The sequence below is a fragment of the Bombina bombina genome, chromosome 5 (genome assembly GCF_027579735.1).
Source record: "Bombina bombina isolate aBomBom1 chromosome 5, aBomBom1.pri, whole genome shotgun sequence".
Lineage (NCBI taxonomy): Eukaryota > Metazoa > Chordata > Amphibia > Anura > Bombinatoridae > Bombina > Bombina bombina.
Window position 1 is genome coordinate 48,645,650 of NC_069503.1, and position 21,549 is coordinate 48,667,198.

At 39.8% G+C, this 21,549-nt stretch overlaps 1 pseudogene; it reads right to left on the bottom strand.

Moving 5' to 3' along the window:
* Positions 1–8,154: 8,154 nt before the first annotated feature.
* Positions 8,155–21,549, bottom strand: part of LOC128659818 (gastrula zinc finger protein XlCGF7.1-like) — a 140,258-nt pseudogene continuing 126,863 nt past the window's right edge.

Below are 21,549 nucleotides of genomic sequence, written 5' to 3' on the forward strand. Positions count from 1 at the left end.
ATGGGTAGGATGGTCCGAATAGTTTCCTTTTTGAAAGATGGAACTCTGAGGAATGTGTTTAAGATCTTTAGATCCAAAATTGGTCTGAAGGTTCCCTCTTTTTTGGGAACCACAAACAGATTTGAATAAAAACCCTGTCCTTGTTCCGTCCACGGAACTGGATGGATCACTCCCATAACTAGGAGGTCTTGCACACAGCGTAGGAATGCCTCTTTCTTTATCTGATTTGCAGATAGCCTTGAAAGATGAAATCTCCCTTGTGGAGGGGAAGCTTTGAAGTCCAGAAGATATCCCTGAGATATGATCTCCAACGCCCAGGGATCCTGAACATCTCTTGCCCACGCCTGGGCGAAGAGAGAAAGTCTGTCCCCTACTAGATCCGTCGCCGGATAGGGGGCCGTTCCTTCATGCTGTCTTAGAGGCAGCAGCAGGCTTTCTGGCCTGCTTGCCTTTGTTCCAGGACTGGTTAGGTTTCCAGGCCTGCTTAGATTGAGCAAAAGTTCCCTCTTGTTTTGAAGCGGAGAAAGTTGATGCTGCACCTGCCTTGAAATTTCGAAAGGCACGAAAATTAGACTGTTTGGCCTTAGCTTTGGCCCTGTCCTGAGGAAGGGTGTGACCCTTACCTCCAGTAATGTCAGCAATAATTTCCTTCAAACCAGGCCCAAATAAGGTCTGCCCCTTGAAAGGAATGTTGAGTAATTTAGACTTCGAAGTCACGTCAGCTGACCAGGATTTAAGCCACAGCGCCCTACGCGCTTGGATGGCGAATCCGGAATTCTTAGCCGTTAGTTTAGTCAAATGAACAATGGCATCAGAAACAAATGAGTTAGCTAGCTTAAGTGTTCTAAGCTTGTCAATAATTTCAGTCAATGGAGCTGTATGGATGGCCTCTTCCAGGGCCTCAAACCAGAATGCCGCCACGGCCGTGACAGGCGCAATGCATGCAATGGGCTGTAAAATAAAACCTTGTTGAATAAACATTTTCTTAAGGTAACCCTCCAATTTTTTATCCATTGGATCTGAAAAAGCACAACTGTCCTCAACCGGGATAGTAGTACGCTTTGCTAAAGTAGAAACTGCTCCCTCCACCTTAGAGACCGTCTGCCATAAGTCCCGTGTAGTGGCGTCTATTGGAAAAAAAATTCTAAATATAGGAGGTGGGGAAAAAGGCACACCCGGTCTATCCCACTCCTTGCTAATAATTTCTGTAAGCCTTTTAGGTATAGGAAAAACATCAGTACACACCGGTACCGCATAGTATTTATCCAGCCTACACAATTTCTCTGGTACTGCAACTGTGTTACAGTCATTCAGAGCAGCTAATACCTCCCCAAGCAACACACTGAGGTTCTCAAGCTTAAATTTAAAATTAGAAATCTCTGAATCAGGATTCCCCGAATCAGAGATGTCAACCACAGACTGAAGCTCTCCGTCCTCATGATCTGCATATTGTGACGCAGTATCAGACATGGCCCTTACAGCATCTGCGCGCTCTGTATTTCTCCTAACGCCCTATGGGCGTCCCTGATGTAATTGGCGCCATATTAGCTTGCATCCCCTGAGCGGGAGGCGAAGGGTCTGACACGTGGGGAGAGTTAGTCGGCATAACTTCCCCCTCGTCAGAATCCTCTGGTGATATTTCTTTTATAGTTAAAGACTGATCTTTACTGTTTAAGGTGAAATCAATACATTTAGTACACATTCTCCTATGGGGCTCCACCATGGCTTTCAAACATAATGAACAAGTAGTTTCCTCTGTGTCAGACATGTTTAAACAGACTAGCAATGAGACTAGCAAGCTTGGAAAACACTTTAAACAAGTTTACAAGCAATATAAAAAAACGTTACTGCACCTTTAAGAAACACAAATTTTGTCAAAATTTGAAATAACAGTGAAAAAAGGCAGTTACACTAACAAAAATTTTACAGTGCATGTAACAAGTTAGCAGAGCATTGCACCCACTTGCAAATGGATGATTAACCCCTTAATACCCAAACGTTTTTGTTTTTGTTTTTTTTCAAACAGTCACAACAACTGCCACAGCTCTACTGTGGCTTTTTACCTCCCTCAAAAACTACTTTGAAGCCTTTTGAGCCCTCCAGAGATGTCCTGGAACATGCAGGAAGAAGCTGGATGTCTGTGTCTGTAATTTTTGCTGTGCAAAAAAACGGCAAAATAGGCCCCTCCCACTCATATTACAACAGTGGAAAGCCTAAGGAAACTGTTTCTAGGCCAAATTCAAGCCAGCCATGTGGAAAAAAACTAGGCCCCAATAAGTTTTATCACCAAATACATATAAAAACGATTAAACATGCCAGCAAACGTTTTATATTACATTTTTATAAGAGTATTTTAATAAGCCTGATACCAGTAACTCTCACTGCATTTAAGGCTTTACTTACATTAGTTCGGTATCAGCAGCATTTTCTAGCAAATTCCATCCCTAGAAAAATATTAACTGCACATACCTTATTGCAGGAAAACCTGCACGCCATTCCCTCTCTGAAGTTACCTCACTCCTCAGAATATGTGAGAAAAGCAAAGGATCTTAGTTACTTCTGCTAAGATCATAGAAAACACAGGCAAATTATTCTTCTAAATACTGCCTGAGATAAACAGTACACTCCGGCACCATTTAAAAATAACAAACTTTTGATTGAAGAATAAACTAAGTATAAAACACCACACTCCTCTTACGACCTCCATCTTGGTTGAGGCTTGCAAGAGAATGACTGGATATGACAGTTAGGGGAGGAGCTATATGGCAGCTCTGCTGTGGGTGATCCTCTTGCAACTTCCTGTTGGGAAGGAGAATATCCCATAAGTAATGGATGATCCGTGGACTGGATACACTTAACAAGAGAAATACTCTTGATTGAAGGTAAAAAACTACACTAAGTCACCACCTTACATCAAGCTTGCCTCTAGGATGTTAAAAAGATAGAGTCCTGAGAAGGCTTTAGCCAATGCCTTGCTTGTAGACATCGCAAAATGAAAATCGGAGCACTGAATCTCTCCAGAAAGGGCATTCTCTTGGTATCTTTATTTAAAATGCAAGAATGTAAGTTTAGATGCCGGCCTATTTTTGGTGAACAACCTGGGTTGTTCTTGCTGATTGGTGGATGAAATCATCCACCAATAAAAAAGTGCTGTCCAGAGTTCTGAACCCAAAAAAAGCTTAGATGCATTCTTTTTCAAATAAAGATAGCAAGACAACAAAGAAAAATTGATAATAGGAGTAAATTAGAAAGTTGCTTAAAATTGCATGCTCTATCTGAATCATGAAAGAAAAAATTTGGGTTCAGAGTCCCTTTAATATGATGTTAATTTGATTTATCCGCCCTTGCGTGGCAAATTAATTTATTTAATGTGATTATCTTACTTATATCTGTTTATTATCTATCTTATTTGTTGATATAGAAAATAAACAATTTAAAAGAAAAAAAGATGCGCATCTTACAGTCACCTATATTGTCATATTCAGGTGTCTATTAGTGTATTAAGTATTTTCAGTATTTTGTCACAACCTCGCCGCCTTTTTATTTGTGAGAAAAACAGTGAGAGATGAAGGGCGGAAATGTTTAGATAAATGCTTTGGGATTTGAGAGAATTTCATACACGCTCATGGAACGCCCATGTTCAGATCATTTTACAAGAAAACACCACAACAATTACGCTTTGTATTTTGTATTTATAAGTACAAATGGTGATGTGGTTTTTTTGTCAGATCCCTCAGCTCTTTTGACAAACTTGCATTTCAGGCAATAAGTGCTGATTCTTAAATAACTCCACGTGCATGAGCACAATGTTATTTATATGAAACACATGAATTTACACCCTCAAGCTGTGAAAAACTGTCAAATGCATTCAGATAAGAGGCAGCCTTCAAGGGTTTAGAAATTAGCATTATAATCTGGGTTGGTGTAGATTGGGGGTTAATTTTATATTACGTTATTTACTATTAAAGGGACAGTAAAGTCAAAACTAAACTTAAATGGATTGGATAGGACATGACATTTCAAACAGCATTCTAATTTACTTATATTATCATTTGTGCTTAGTTCTCTTGGTATCTTTTGTTAAAGAGTAATAATAGGTGAGCTCAGGAGCGTGCACATGTCTTCAGTCTGCAGAGATTGCAACAAAATGTATATAAATGTTATACAGTTATAAACACTGCTGCACAGAGTGCTAAATACACGTGCACGCCCCTAAGCACATATCATCCTCCTAGGTTTACTCTTTAACAAAGGATACCAAAAGAACAAAGCTAATTAGATAATAGAAGTGCATAAGAAAGTTGGGTAAAATTGCTGCTCTATCTGAATTATCAGCGTTTAACTTTCACTGTCAGATTTGGCTTCTGTCTTTGACGATGTATTTCTAATTATTCTGTGATATTGGGTTTTTATTTAAATACTGGTCTGGATTACAATCACTTTTTATTTGCATGAAAAAACATTGTATATCATTATATAATAAACAGCAGCATTACATGATATATGCACACAATGGTATAAATATACCTAACACTTGTGCTCTTGATGCAAAGGGATTTATCAGACATATAATGTTCCCTTTATATATACAGTATGTGCTATTATCAGTTCTTGTGGCTTCTAACTAACATGAAAACATCTAACAGACATAATATCAAGTTACAGAACATGGCACACATATTACATACCCAGTATACATGAAGGTTATAGTAGCCATTTAAATTAAACTGATTATGATCACATGACACACATATTACATACCCAGTATACATGTAGGTTATAGTAGCCATTTAAATTAAACTGATTATGATCAAGACACACATATTATATACCCAGTATACATGTAGGTTATAGTAGCCATTTAAATTAAACGGATTATGATCATGTATGTACCGGTTACTGATATTGTGTCTCATTAAATAAAATCAGTGTCCCCTCAGTAGTTCCTCTGGTATATATCATGTACAATGCTAAGCATCTATTGCTATAAGAAAAGGTTTATCCACATGATGTGCACATTAAATATATCTCCCAGATGTCAATCATTTGAGACTGATGCTCTTGTTTATAGAATTCTCTAACACTCTATTCATATAAAGACTCTTTATTCTGTAAATGTAATTATTTCCTCCCCTATGTAAAACTAACGTACAACTCCTAACACTGGCATATTAATAAACAACACTGGGGGTGCTTTGGTGGTGAATGGTTGTGTAAACTGGTCAGTATGAGGACAGAACTGTATATTCCTGTGTGGTGTTTGGATTCTATCACATACAGTGGGGCAAAAAAGTATTTAGTCAGCCACCAATTGTGCAAGTTCTCCCACTTAAGAAGATGAGAGAGGCCTGTAATTTTCATCATACGTATACCTCAACTATGAGAGACAAAATGTGGAAACAAATCCAGACAATCATATTGTCTGATTTGGAAAGATTTTATTTGCAAATTATGGAGGAAAATAAGTATTTGGTCAATATCAAAAGTTCATCTCAATACTTTGTTATATATCCTTTGTTGGCAATGACAGAGGTCAAATGTTTACTGTAAGTCTTCACAAGGTTGTCACACACTGTTGCTGGTATTCGGCCCATTCCTGCATGCAGATCTCCTCTAGAGCAGTGATGTTTTGCGGCTGTCGCTGGGCAACACGGACTTTCAACTCCCTCCAAAGGTTTTCTATGGGGTTGAGATCTGGAGACTGGCAAGGCCACTCCAGGACCTTGAAATGCTTCTTACGAAGCCACTCCTATGTTGCCCGGGCGGTGTGTTTGGGATCATTGTCATGCTGAAAGACTCAGCCACGTTTCATCTTCAATGCCCTTGCTGATGGAAGGAGGTTTGCACTCAAAATCTCACGATACATGGCCCCATTCATTCTTTCATGTACACTGATCAGTCGTCTTGTTCCCTTTGCAGAGAAACAGCCCAAAGCATGATGTTGCCACCCCCATGCTTCACAGTAGGTATGGTGTTCTTTGGTTGCAACTCTGCATTCTCTCTCCTCCAAACACGACGAGTTGTGTTTCTACCAAACAGTTCCACTTTGGTTTAATCTGACCATATGATCATTCTGGATCATTCAAATGCTCTCTAGCATACTTCAGATGGGCCCGGACATGTATTGGCTTAAGCAGGGGAACACGTCTGGCACTGCAGGATCCGAGTCCCTGGCGGCATAGTGTGTTACTGATGGTAGCCTTTATCACGTTGGTCCCAGCTCTCTGCAGGTCATTCACTAGGTCCCCCCGTGTGGTTCTGGGATGTTTGCTCACCGTACTTGTGATAATTTTGACCCCATGGGGTGAGATCATGCGTGGAGCCCCAGATCGAGGGAGATTATCAGTGGTCTTGTATGTCTTCCATTTTCTAATTATTGCTCCCACAGTTGATTTCTTCACACCAAGCTGCTTGCCTATTGCAGATTCAGTCTTCCCAGCCTGGTGGAGGTCTACAATTTTGTTTCTGGTGTCCTTCGACAGCTCTTTGGTCTTCACCATAGTGGAGTTTGGAGTGTGACTGTTTGAGGTTGTGGACAGGTGTCTTTTATACTGATAACAAGTTCAAACAGGTGCCATTAATACAGGTAATGAGTGTAGGACAGAGGAGCCTCTTAAAGAAGAAGATAAAGGTCTGTGAGAGCCAGAAATCTTGCTTGTTTCTAGGTGACCAAATACTTATTTTCCACCATAATATGCAAATAAATTCTTTCCAAATCAGACAATGTGATTGTCTGGATTTGTTTCCACATTTTGTCTCTCATAGTTGAGGTATACCTATGATGAAAATCACAGGCCTCTCTCATCTTCTTAAGTGGGAGAACTTGCACAATTGATGGCTGACTAAATACTTTTTTGCCCCACTGTAGATATGAGAGAAACTGAGGTGCACATATATAGAGGGAAAAAGGATAACAGGAGAGCTCTTCCAATCTGGGGCTTTTATAACTGGGATTTAGAAAGTATTATTTACAATAGGATCCTTTTTTGATGCTTCTATTTAGTGAGTTTGTCCTCTTTAGGATAATTGTAAAAAGATTTGTACACTGTGTATATAAAGTTTAATTGTGTGTAAATATTTGCGGCTAGATTTAGAGTTTTGTCGGTAAAGACCCGCATAGCTAACGCTGCTTTTTTTTCCAGCGCACCCTTAAGACAACGCTGGTATTTAGAGTTGTCTGAGCGGCTGCGTTACGCTCAGAAAAGGGAGTGTTCAGCATAATTTAGCTCCACTTCAACCCTCAATACCAGCGTTGCTTACGGTAGTGGTAAGCTGGAAAAACGTGCTCGTGCACGATATCCCCATAGGAAACAATGGGGCTGAGCTGGCTGAAAAAAACTTAACACCTGCAAAAAAACAGCGTTCAGTTCCTAACGCAGCCCCATTGTTTCCTATGGGGAAACACTCTCTAAGTCTGCACCTAACACCCTAACATGAACCCCGAGTCTAAACACCCCTAGCCTTACACTTATTAACCCCTATTCTGCCGCCCCCGCTATCGCTGACACCTGCATTTTATTATTAACCCCTAATCTGCTGCTCCGGACAACGCTGCAACCTACATTATAGCTATGAACCCCTAATCTGCTATCCCTAACATCGCCGACACCTATATTATATTTATTACCCCCTAATCTGCCCCCCCCCCCCAATGTCGCCGCCACCTACCTACACTTATTAACCCCTAATCTCCCGCCCGCAACGTCGCTGCTACTACTTGAGTGTAAGGGATATAGTAGTGCGCTGGTGTAGGGGTAGTTACCAAACACCTAAAAAATAGAAAGATCCTTCCGTCTTTCAAAAAACGATAGTGAATTATTTGGGGGGTGATAGGTGCGCTACTGAAAGCTGAAGGTATACTGTAAATTTTAAATGATAGATATCAAAAAAAGTTATATGATAATGTGAAAAAAGTAATGTGGGTTATAAAGTGATATGTGTTACATTATAACTAATTAGTGCTCATTGCTACAATTCCACTAAGAAAGAGTTACTATAGTTAGAGTAAACAAAAAAATTTTATACAAAATTGCATGTATAACAATATGCTAAAAACATCAAATTAAAGGGACGTCTCCCTTACTATATAAATTATACAATATAAAAACAAAGATTAGTGACACTTTAAATAGTGATTACATAAGCTGCCCCATATATTAAAAATATATATGCAAATGTCCGTTTCTTTGAACGTTTAGGCAGGTTAGATGGTATTGATATGCCCTGTTGTACTCAGATGGATAATAGCAATTCAGACGTGCAGTTCAAATATGCATGAGCGTTTTAGCCAATATTAATATAGAGAGTTATTTTGAGATTAGTATTATCTCCAGTTGAGGCAGTTTATAAGACAATGTTTTCTTAATAGAATCGAGTACCTGTTGGTCTCCAGACCCGTCTTACCGCATCCGATTCCCCTTCTCACCTGGTGACTGATCAGCGCCGCATGTGTCTTGGCGTCTGACGTCACAACTTGGTATCTCGGGTAGGATTAGCTGGGAGTGTTTAGAAGACAGGCAAATTCTTATAGATGATGAAGTAAAAACTTTTATGAGATAACAATGTTAATAGAGAAATCCTGCACTTAGTGCTAGATGCACGCAGGACTTTGAGATTCCAATAGAAGTATGATAGACAACCCGGGTTGTTGCAGTGTTAAAACTGAAATCAGGTGGTTTAAGAAAAAAACGTCTCTTTGTGTATTTAATTCACACAAATGTAGGGTCAGCAGTCACAAGGTCGACGCGTTTCGCTCAGAAGAGCTTTATCAAGATCCTGGTGACTGTTGTAACATAATATTTAAAGGCATCAGTTCTTTCTGATTGGTCTTCCATAATTGACCTCATTTAAGATGGAATGTTTTTATTATCTCTCTTGCTCATATATATCAGCAGAGTTTTAAGGTGGAACTTTTTCATGGGGCAGCTTTTTATATACTAAGCAGTCATAAGCTTTATAATACATGATTATTATCATAACATTACTTCTAAAACGGATATATATTGTGTTGTGTGCATTTACTTTATGTCTTCATTCAAAGAGAAAGGGAGATAGATCCATTTCAGAGTTGAGCCCATTCGGATATAATGTGTTGTATTTATAAATTAACTCAGCTTCTTTGATTAATAATTTTTTCTCTATGTCTCCACCCCTCCAATTATTTTTAACTTTTTGTATTCCCCAATATAAAAGATCTTTGGTGTTCCCTTTATGGATAGATTTAAAGTGTTTGTATAAGTGTGTGTCTTCAGAGCCTCGTTCTATCTGGCAGAGATGTTCCCTTATTCTGTCTCTCACCATTCTTTTGGTCTCTCCAAAATAAAAGATTACAGGAGCATTTGAGAATATATATTGTTTTTGTTAGTGCATCTTATTACATCCTTGATATTGATTAATTTGTCAAAATTGTTTATTTGTAAAAATTTTTACTTTTTACTATGTGTGCAGGCTTTGCAGGTATAGCATGGGAAAAAGCCACTAATGTTTTTACCTGTCAGATCTTTCTGTCTCTTCAGATTTTGTTTAGGTTTTTTTCAGTTCACTGGGAGCTAGTATAGATTTTAAGTTTGTTGCTTTTTTAAAAACAAATTTAGGTTGTTCTATGATAGTTTTCCCCAAAATCGTATCTTCCCTTACAAGGTGCCAATGTTTTCTTATGATGCCTTTAATTATGTTGTGATCGGCATGGTAATTGGTAATGAATGGAATGTCAATTTGATTTGTGTTTTCTTTTTCTTTTTCTTTCTCCTTATATGTTAGAAGGGACTCTCTGTCAGTGTTTTTGGCTCTATCAATTGCTTTCTCTGTAATTGATTTATTATACCCTCTAGCCTGAAATCTCTCTGCTAGGATTTCTGATTGTTGTTCGAAATCTATGGTCCTTGAGCAGTTTTTTCTAATATGGAGATATTGCCCTGTGGGTCTAGAGATAATGATTATGAATAGTGTACTGTTAGGTGTATTTGTAACTTAGGTTAGGATTTATTTTACAGGTAATTTTGTACTTATTTTAACTAGGTAGTTATTAACTATTTAATAGCTATTGTACCTAGTTAAAATAAATACAAAGTTGCCTGTAAAACAAATATAAATCATAAAATAGCTACAATGTAACTATTAGTTATATTGTAGTTATATTAGGGTTTATTTTCTAGGTAAGTATTTAGTTTTAAATAGGAATCATTTTTTTCAATATAAGAATATTATTTCGTTTAATTAAAATTATATTTAACTTAGGGGGTGTTAGGGTTAGGGTTGGAGTTAGGTTTAAGGGTTAATAACTTTATTATAGTAGCGGCGACGTTGCTGGCGGGAGATTAGGGGTTAATAATTGTAGGTAGGTGGCGGCGATGTTAGGGAGGGCAGATTAGGGGTTAATAAAATTTATTATAGTGTTTGTGAGGTGGGAATGCGGCAGTTTAGGGGTTAATACATTTATTATAGTGGCGGCGAGGTCCGGTCAGCAGATTAGGGGTTAATAAGTGTAGTTAGGTGGGGGCGACGTGGGGGGGCAGATTAGGGAGTAATAAATATAATATAGGTTTCGGCGATGTTAGGGGCAGCAGATTAGGGGTTCATAGGGATAATGTAGGTGGCGGCTGTGTCTGGTCGGCAGATTAGGGGTTAAAAAATTTTATTAGGGTTGGCGATGTGGGGGGAGCTCGGTTTATGGGTACATAGGTATTTTATGGGTGTTTAATGTACTTTGCAGCACAGTAGTTAGGAGCTTTATGTTCCCGCGTTAGCCCATAAAGCTCTTAACTACTGACTTTTATTGGCGGTAGGAGTCTTGTCGGTAGAGGGTCTAACGCTCAGTTCTTCCAAGACTCCAAATACCAGCGTTAGGCAAATCCCATAGAAAAGGTAGGATACACAATTGACGTAAGGGGATCTACGGTAGCCTGGAGTCGCAGAAAGGAAGTGAGCGGTAGACCCTTTCCTGCCTGACTCTAAATACCAGCGGGCGGTAAAAAGCAGCGTTAGGACCCCTTAATGCTGCTTTTGACGGCTAACACCATTACTCTAAATCTACCCGTTGGTGTTTTGTGATACCTGATTTCAATAAAAACCTTTTTCCACTTTCTAAACATGTGAAAGGTTTTTTTCCCTTGTGAATCCTTTCATGTTTTTTCAGATGATGCATATTTGTAAAACTTTTTCCGCACTCTGTACATGTGAAAGGCTTTTCTCCTGTGTGAATCCTTTCATGACTTTTCAGACTTCTCTTTACTGTAAAACTTTTTCCACACTCTATACATGTGAAAGGCTATTCTCCTGTGTGAATCCTTTCATGATTATTCAGATTACTCATATATCTAAAACATTTTCCACACTCTGTACATGTGAAAGGTTTTTCTCCTGTGTGAATCCTTTCATGATTATTCAGATCACTCATATATATAAAACATTTTCCACACTCTGTACATGTGAAAGGTTTTTCTCCTGTGTGAATCCTTTCATGACTTTTCAGATCACTCATATATCTAAAACATTTTCCACACTCTGTACATGTGAAAGGTTTTTCTCCTGTGTGAATCCTTTCATGACTTTTCAGATTACTCATTGCTGTAAAACTTTTTCCACACTCTGTACATGTGAAAGGCTTTTCTCCTGTGTGAATCCTTTCATGAGTTTTCAGATGACTCTTTACTGTAAAACTTTTTCCACACTCCGTACATGTGAAAGGCTTTTCTCCTGTGTGAATCCTTTCATGAGTTTTCAGATGACTCTTTTTTGTAAAACTTTTTCCACACTCTGTACATGTGAAAGGCTTTTCTCCTGTGTGAATCTTTTTATGAGTTTTCAGATGACCCATTTGTGTAAAACATTTGCCGCACTCAGTACATGTGTGTGGTTTCTCACCTGTGTGAACTGTGTAGTGTTCTAGTAGATGAGACTTCCTCCTAAAGCTTTTCTCACATTCTGTACATTTGAAAGGTTTCTCCTTTGTATGAATCATTTGGTTAGACTGTAGACTTTTCCCTTCTTTAATATGTTTTGAAAACTCAGTAAATGTGTGTGGTTTTTCCTCGGGGATAATAATTTCACTAGATAACTCAAATGTTGTCCTCTTCTTTGATGACTAAATTACTCTCTGTACATAATGATTGCTGCCCAGTTCCTTCCAATTCACCATCCTCTCTAAATATCTGCTGTGATATCCCCAATGTTTGTGAATAGTCATTAGTGTCTAAGATTATTGGAGTTTGCAGTATCATTCTGATGTTTCCTGTAGTGAAGGATAGATATGAACTATTGATGTGTTTTATATAAAAAGAAATGGAATAAAGAAAAATAAGAATGTTTATTCTTTATGATATAATCCATCTCAATAAAAAACATTTTTTTATACTCAAAAATTTCTTCCGTTTTGTATTTTTAAATTTATTTACCTGTAAATCACAAATTAAAAAGCATGACAGAGAATGCAAACATTGCTACATCATAGTAAACTAAATTACTGATTACTGATGAAAACAAGTTATAGGGCCGCATTAAACAAGGTGCGTGTGGATAATGTTCTCAGCCAGGGAACATGTACATCTGTATCCTGGGCAAGAGAGGTGGCATCCACCATTTAACATTTCACAAGCAAATGCACATACAGTGCCTCCTGGCTTATGTTCAACCATTTGGGAGAGAACCTGATGTCTTAATCATCACAGACTAATAATCAGTGTGAGATGTTTTGAGAGGGTAAGATGCAGTGACCTTATGAGAATCTTTAGCTTGGGCTGTGGATCTATTTATATAAATATCCAAAAACTTTATTAGTTTAATAATACTCACTGTAAAATAAAGCACACAAATCAGTGGTGGTTCTGGGGTGGGGAACACTGGGGGAGTTGTGGGTGTTCCATGAGCGAGTTTAAGGCAGGGGAAGATGGAGTTGCAGGTGTTCTGAGTAATGAACCAGGTCTGGGGGTGAGGTTAGGCAGTTGTTAGACATGGTCTGTCTAAAAGGACAGAGGGGGAGTAGTATTTTTTCCCTCCTCCTCAGCCCAATGGTGGTTGCTCCTTCTCTATAAGGTCACTGACATAAATGTACTTAAAGATGCAAATATAAATATAATAGTTTATATTTGTTTAATGAATGATCTATTAAATTACCAGTAATTAAAGTCAGCATAATATCTATTTTACTCACCTAACACATATGAGTTCATGCTGATAACAGGCTCCAATGTCTGTGCTCAGGAAGAAGGTTCCCTTATTCACTCCAGTTACATCAATACCTGATATCTCTCAGTGCGCTGGCCGTGTCTGTAAAAATTATATTAAATGGTTTAGACAGACAATAATAAATAATGGTTCTGATTAACTGTACGTATGGTATAATTAAAGGCACACATAACAATTCATGTGATACAGATCAGCTGATTAGGTTATTACATATGTGCTATTCATTAAGCACAAGCATTTAGTACAGTTAGCTCTTTGGGTGTTATAATTGCCACTTAAATATGAATCTCCCCAGATCTATACAACATAATGGTAGAAAGTCTATTTAATTGTGGCCATATCACACATCAGTCCATTTAAAAGGACCATAAAATATAGAATTACAAAACCAAAGGTGCATAATAAAAATACAATGCAATAAAACTTACTATCTGCAAGATTACGAGTTTTGCGGTAACAGGGGTGCGGTGCTAACTTGCACGTTATTGTCACAGATAACTTTCCTACAGCGCTGGTATCACAGGTTTTTACAAACCCAGCGTTAAAAGACAAAAAAGTGAGCGTAGAGCAAACTTTTGCTCCACACTTTACTCTAATACCAGCGCTGCTTAAGCTGGTGTAATGTGCTCGTGCACAATCTCCCCATAGAAATCAACGGGGAGAGCCGGCTGAGAAAAAGTTAAACACCAGCAATAAAGCAGCATAAAACTCAGTAACGCAGCCTCATTGATTCCTATGGGGAAATAAAATTTATATTAAAACCTAACACCCTAACATGAACCCTGAGTCTAAACACCCCTAATCTTACACTTATTAACCCCTAATCTGCCGCCCCAACATCGCTGAAACCTACATTATATTTATTAACCCCTAATCTGCCGCTCCGGAAATTGCCGCCACTATAATAAACATATTAACCCCTAAACCGCCACACTCCCGCCTTGCAAACATTAGTTAAATATTATTAACCCCTAGTCTGCTGCCCCCAACGTAGCCACCACTATACTAAATGTATTAACCCCTAAACCTAAGTCTAACCCTAACCCTGACACCCCCTAACTTAAATATAATTTAAATAAATATAAATAAAATTTTATATTATTACCTAAATAATTCCTATTTAAAACTAAACACTTACCTATAAAATAAACCCTAAGATAGCTACAATATAACTAATAGTTACATTGTATCTAGCTTAGGGTTTATTTTTATTTTACAGGCAAGTTTGTATTTATTTTAACTAGGTAGAATAGTTACTAAATAGTTATTAACTATTTACTAACTACCTAGCTAAAATAAATGCAAAAGTACCTGTAAAATAAAAACTAACCGAATTTACACTAACACCTAACACTACAATTAAATAAATTAAATACAATTAAATAAATTAAATTAAATGAGCTAAATCACAAACAAAAAACTAAATTACAGAAAATAAAAAAATGTTACAGATCTTTAAACTAATTACACCTAATATAATCGCCCTATCAAAATAAAAAAAGACCCCCCCCCCAAAAAAAAAAAAAACCTAAACTAAACTATCAATAGCCCTTAAAAGGGCCTTTTGATGGGCATTGCCTCAAAGAAATCAGCTCTTTTACCTTTTAAAAAAAATACAAACAACCCCCCAACAGTAAAAACCACCACTCACACAACAAACCCCCCAAATAAAATACTAACTAAAAAAACCTAAGCTCCCCATTGCCCTGAAAAGGGCATTTGGATGGGCATTGCCCTTAAAAAGGAAATGTATGCTTACCTGATAAATTTATTTATTTTACGAGATGACGAGTCCACAGATTTCATCCTTACTTGTGGGATTAAACCTCCTGCCAGCAGGAAGTGGCAAAGAGCACCACAGCAGAGCTGTATATATAGCTCCTCCCTTCCCCCTCCTCCCACAGTCATTCGACCGAAGTTAGGAAGAAAAAGGAAAGTCAAAGGTGCAGAGGTGACTAAAGTTTAAAAAATAAGTACATACCTGTCTTAGAAATGACAGGGTGGGCCGTGGACTCGTCATATCATAAAAGAAAACATAATTTATGTAAGAACTTACCTGATAAATTCATTTCTTTCATATTAGCAAGAGTCCATGAGCTAGTGACGTATGGGATATACATTCCTACCAGGAGGGGCAAAGTTTCCCAAACCTCAAAATGCCTATAAATACACCCCTCACCACACCCACAATTCAGTTTAACGAATAGCCAAGAAGTGGGGTGATAAAAAAGTGTGAAAGCATATAAAATAAGGAATTGGAATAATTGTGCTTTATACAAAAATCATAACCACCCCAAAAAAAGGGCGGGCCTCATGGACTCTTGCTAATATGAAAAATATGAATTTATCAGGTAAGTTCTTACATAAATTATGTTTTCTTTCATGTAATTAGCAAGAGTCCATGAGCTAGTGACGTATGGGATAATGATTACCCAAGATGTGGATCTGTCCACGCAAGAGTCACTAGAGAGGGAGGGATAAAATAAAGACAGCCAATTCCTGCTGAAAATAATCCACACCCAAAATAAAGTTTAATGAAAAACAGAATTTATGTTTACCTGATAAATTACTTTCTCCAACGGTGTGTCCGGTCCACGGCGTCATCCTTACTTGTGGGATATTCTCCTCCCCAACAGGAAATGGCAAAGAGCCCAGCAAAGCTGGTCACATGATCCCTCCTAGGCTCCGCCTACCCCAGTCATTCGACCGACGTTAAGGAGGAATATTTGCATAGGAGAAACCATATGATACCGTGGTGACTGTAGTTAAAGAAAATAAATTATCAGACCTGATTAAAAAACCAGGGCGGGCCGTGGACCGGACACACCGTTGGAGAAAGTAATTTATCAGGTAAACATAAATTCTGTTTTCTCCAACATAGGTGTGTCCGGTCCACGGCGTCATCCTTACTTGTGGGAACCAATACCAAAGCTTTAGGACACGGATGAAGGGAGGGAGCAAATCAGGTCACCTAAATGGAAGGCACCACGGCTTGCAAAACCTTTCTCCCAAAAATAGCCTCAGAAGAAGCAAAAGTATCAAACTTGTAAAATTTGGTAAAAGTGTGCAGTGAAGACCAAGTCGCTGCCCTACATATCTGATCAACAGAAGCCTCGTTCTTGAAGGCCCATGTGGAAGCCACAGCCCTAGTGGAATGAGCTGTGATTCTTTCGGGAGGCTGCCGTCCGGCAGTCTCGTAAGCCAATCTGATGATGCTTTTAATCCAAAAAGAGAGAGAGGTAGAAGTTGCTTTTTGACCTCTCCTTTTACCGGAATAAACAACAAACAAGGAAGATGTTTGTCTAAAATCCTTTGTAGCATCTAAATAGAATTTTAGAGCGCGAACAACATCCAAGTTGTGCAACAAACGTTCCTTCTTCGAAACTGGTTTCGGACACAGAGAAGGTACGATAATCTCCTGGTTAATGTTTTTGTTAGAAACAACTTTTGGAAGAAAACCAGGTTTAGTACGTAAAACCACCTTATCTGCATGGAACACCAGATAAGGAGGAGAACACTGCAGAGCAGATAATTCTGAAACTCTTCTAGCAGAAGAAATTGCAACCAAAAACAAAACTTTCCAAGATAATAACTTAATATCAACGGAATGTAAGGGTTCAAACGGAACCCCCTGAAGAACTGAAAGAACTAAGTTGAGACTCCAAGGAGGAGTCAAGGGTTTGTAAACAGGCTTGATTCTAACCAGAGCCTGAACAAAGGCTTGAACATCTGGCACAGCTGCCAGCTTTTTGTGAAGTAACACAGACAAGGCAGAAATCTGTCCCTTCAGGGAACTTGTAGATAATCCTTTTTCCAATCCTTCTTGAAGGAAGGATAGAATCTTAGGAATCTTAACCTTGTCCCAAGGGAATCCTTTAGATTCACACCAACAGATATATTTTTTCCAAATTTTGTGGTAAATCTTTCTAGTTACAGGCTTTCTGGCCTGAACAAGAGTATCGATAACAGAATCTGAGAACCCTCGCTTCGATAAGATCAAGCGTTCAATCTCCAAGCAGTCAGCTGGAGTGAGACCAGATTCGGATGTTCGAACGGACCCTGAACAAGAAGGTCTCGTCTCAAAGGTAGCTTCCATGGTGGAGCCGATGACATATTCACCAGATCTGCATACCAAGTCCTGCGTGGCCACGCAGGAGCTATCAAGATCACCGACGCCCTCTCCTGATTGATCCTGGCTACCAGCCTGGGGATGAGAGGAAACGGCGGGAACACATAAGCTAGTTTGAAGGTCCAAGGTGCTACTAGTGCATCCACTAGAGCCGCCTTGGGATCCCTGGATCTGGACCCGTAGCAAGGAACTTTGAAGTTCTGACGAGAGGCCATCAGATCCATGTCTGGAATGCCCCACAGTTGAGTGACTTGGGCAAAGATTTCCGGATGGAGTTCCCACTCCCCCGGATGCAATGTCTGACGACTCAGAAAATCCGCTTCCCAATTTTCCACTCCTGGGATGTGGATAGCAGACAGGTGGCAGGAGTGAGACTCCGCCCATAGAATGATTTTGGTCACTTCTTCCATCGCTAGGGAACTCCTTGTTCCCCCCTGATGGTTGATGTACGCAACAGTTGTCATGTTGTCTGATTGAAACCGTATGAACTTGGCCCTCGCTAGCTGAGGCCAAGCCTTGAGAGCATTGAATATCGCTCTCAGTTCCAGAATATTTATCGGTAGAAGAGATTCTTCCCGAGACCAAAGACCCTGAGCTTTCAGGGATCCCCAGACCGCGCCCCAGCCCATCAGACTGGCGTCGGTCGTGACAATGACCCACTCTGGTCTGCGGAATGTCATCCCTTGTGACAGGTTGTCCAGGGACAGCCACCAACGGAGTGAGTCTCTGGTCCTCTGATTTACTTGTATCTTCGGAGACAAGTCTGTATAGTCCCCATTCCACTGACTGAGCATGCACAGTTGTAATGGTCTTAGATGAATGCGCGCAAAAGGAACTATGTCCATTGCCGCTACCATCAAACCTATCACTTCCATGCACTGCGCTATGGAAGGAAGAGGAACGGAATGAAGTATCCGACAAGAGTCTAGAAGTTTTGTTTTTCTGGCCTCTGTCAGAAAAATCCTCATTTCTAAGGAGTCTATTATTGTTCCCAAGAAGGGAACCCTTGTTGACGGAGATAGAGAACTCTTTTCCACGTTCACTTTCCATCCGTGAGATCTGAGAAAGGCCAGGACAATGTCCGTGTGAGCCTTTGCTTGAGGAAGGGACGACGCTTGAATCAGAATGTCGTCCAAGTAAGGTACTACAGCAATGCCCCTTGGTCTTAGCACAGCTAGAAGGGACCCTAGTACCTTTGTGAAAATCCTTGGAGCAGTGGCTAATCCGAAAGGAAGCGCCACGAACTGGTAATGCTTGTCCAGGAATGCGAACCTTAGGAACCGATGATGTTCCTTGTGGATAGGAATATGTAGATACGCATCCTTTAAATCCACCGTGGTCATGAATTGACCTTCCTGGATGGAAGGAAGAATAGTTCGAATGGTTTCCATCTTGAACGATGGAACCTTGAGAAACTTGTTTAAGATCTTGAGATCTAAGATTGGTCTGAACGTTCCCTCTTTTTTGGGAACTATGAACAGATTGGAGTAGAACCCCATCCCTTGTTCTCCTAATGGAACAGGATGAATCACTCCCATTTTTAACAGGTCTTCTACACAATGTAAGAATGCCTGTCTTTTTATGTGGTCTGAAGACAACTGAGACCTGTGGAACCTCCCCCTTGGGGGAAGCCCCTTGAATTCCAGAAGATAACCTTGGGAGACTATTTCTAGCGCCCAAGGATCCAGAACATCTCTTGCCCAAGCCTGAGCGAAGAGAGAGAGTCTGCCCCCCACCAGATCCGGTCCCGGATCGGGGGCCATCATTTCATGCTGTCTTGGTAGCAGTGGCAGGTTTCTTGGCCTGCTTTCCCTTGTTCCAGCCTTGCATTGGTCTCCAAGCTGGCTTGGCTTGAGAAGTATTACCCTCTTGCTTAGAGGACGTAGCACTTTGGGCTGGTCCGTTTCTACGAAAGGGACGAAAATTAGGTTTATTTTTTGCCTTGAAAGGCCGATCCTGAGGAAGGGCGTGGCCCTTACCCCCAGTGATATCAGAGATAATCTCTTTCAAGTCAGGGCCAAACAGCGTTTTCCCCTTGAAAGGAATGTTAAGTAGCTTGTTCTTGGAAGACGCATCAGCTGACCAAGATTTCAACCAAAGCGCTCTGCGCGCCACAATAGCAAACCCAGAATTCTTAGCCGCTAACCTAGCCAATTGCAAAGTGGCGTCTAGGGTGAAAGAATTAGCCAATTTGAGAGCATTGATTCTGTCCATAATCTCCTCATAAGGAGGAGAATCACTATCGACCGCCTTTATCAGCTCATCGAACCAGAAACACGCGGCTGTAGCGACAGGGACAATGCATGAAATTGGTTGTAGAAGGTAACCCTGCTGAACAAACATCTTTTTAAGTAAACCTTCTAATTTTTTATCCATAGGATCTTTGAAAGCACAACTATCTTCTATGGGTATAGTGGTGCGTTTGTTTAAAGTGGAAACCGCTCCCTCGACCTTGGGGACTGTCTGCCATAAGTCCTTTCTGGGGTCGACCATAGGAAACAATTTTTTAAAAATGGGGGGAGGGACGAAAGGAATACCGGGCCTTTCCCATTCTTTATTTACAATGTCCGCCACCCGCTTGGGTATAGGAAAAGCTTCTGGGAGCCCCGGGACCTCTAGGAACTTGTCCATTTTACATAGTTTCTCTGGGATGACCAACTTGTCACAATCATCCAGAGTGGATAATACCTCCTTAAGCAGAATGCGGAGATGTTCCAACTTAAATTTAAACGTAATCACATCAGGTTCAGCTTGTTGAGAAATGTTCCCTGAATCAGTAATTTCTCCCTCAGACAAAACCTCCCTGGCCCCATCAGACTGGTTTAGGAGCCCTTCAGAACCATTATTATCAGCGTCGTCATGCTCTTCAGTATCTAAAACAGAGCAGTCGCGCTTACGCTGATAAGTGTTCATTTTGGCTAAAATGTTTTTGACAGAATTATCCATTACAGCCGTTAATTGTTGCATAGTAAGGAGTATTGGCGCGCTAGATGTACTAGGGGCCTCCTGAGTGGGCAAGACTCGTGTAGACAAAGGAGGGAATGATGCAGTACCATGCTTACTCCCCTCACTTGAGGAATCATCTTGGGCATCATTGTCATTGTCACATAAATCACATTTATTTAAATGAGAAGGAATTCTGGCTTCCCCACATTCAGAACACAGTCTATCTGGTAGTTCAGACATGTTAAACAGGCATAAACTTGATAACAAAGTACAAAAAACGTTTTAAAATAAAACCGTTACTGTCACTTTAAATTTTAAACTGAACACACTTTATTACTGCAATTGCGAAAAAATATGAAGGAATTGTTCAAAATTCACCAAATTTTCACCACAGTGTCTTAAAGCCTTAAAAGTATTGCACACCAAATTTGGAAGCTTTAACCCTTAAAATAACGGAACCGGAGCCGTTTTTAACTTTAACCCCTTTACAGTCCCTGGTATCTGCTTTGCTGAGACCCAACCAAGCCCAAAGGGGAATACGATACCAAATGACGCCTTCAGAAAGTCTTTTCTAAGTATCAGAGCTCCTCTCACATGCGACTGCATGTCATGCCTCTCAAAAACAAGTGCGCAACACCGGCGCGAAAATGAGGCTCTGCCTATGATTTGGGAAAGCCCCTAAAGAATAAGGTGTCTAAAACAGTGCCTGCCGATATAATCTTATCAAAATACCCAGATTAAATGATTCCTCAAGGCTAAATATGTGTTAATAATGAATCGATTTAGCCCAGAAAAAGTCTACAGTCTTAATAAGCCCTTGTGAAGCCCTTATTTACTATCTTAATAAACATGGCTTACCGGATCCCATAGGGAAAATGACAGCTTCCAGCATTACATCGTCTTGTTAGAATGTGTCATACCTCAAGCAGCAAGAGACTGCTCACTGTTCCCCCAACTGAAGTTAATTGCTCTCAACAGTCCTGTGTGGAACAGCCATGGATTTTAGTGACGGTTGCTAAAATCATTTTCCTCATACAAACAGAAATCTTCATCTCTTTTCTGTTTCTGAGTAAATAGTACATACCAGCACTATTTTAAAATAACAAACTCTTGATTGAATAATAAAAACTACAGTTAAACACTAAAAAACTCTAAGCCATCTCCGTGGAGATGTTGCCTGTACAACGGCAAAGAGAATGACTGGGGTAGGCGGAGCCTAGGAGGGATCATGTGACCAGCTTTGCTGGGCTCTTTGCCATTTCCTGTTGGGGAGGAGAATATCCCACAAGTAA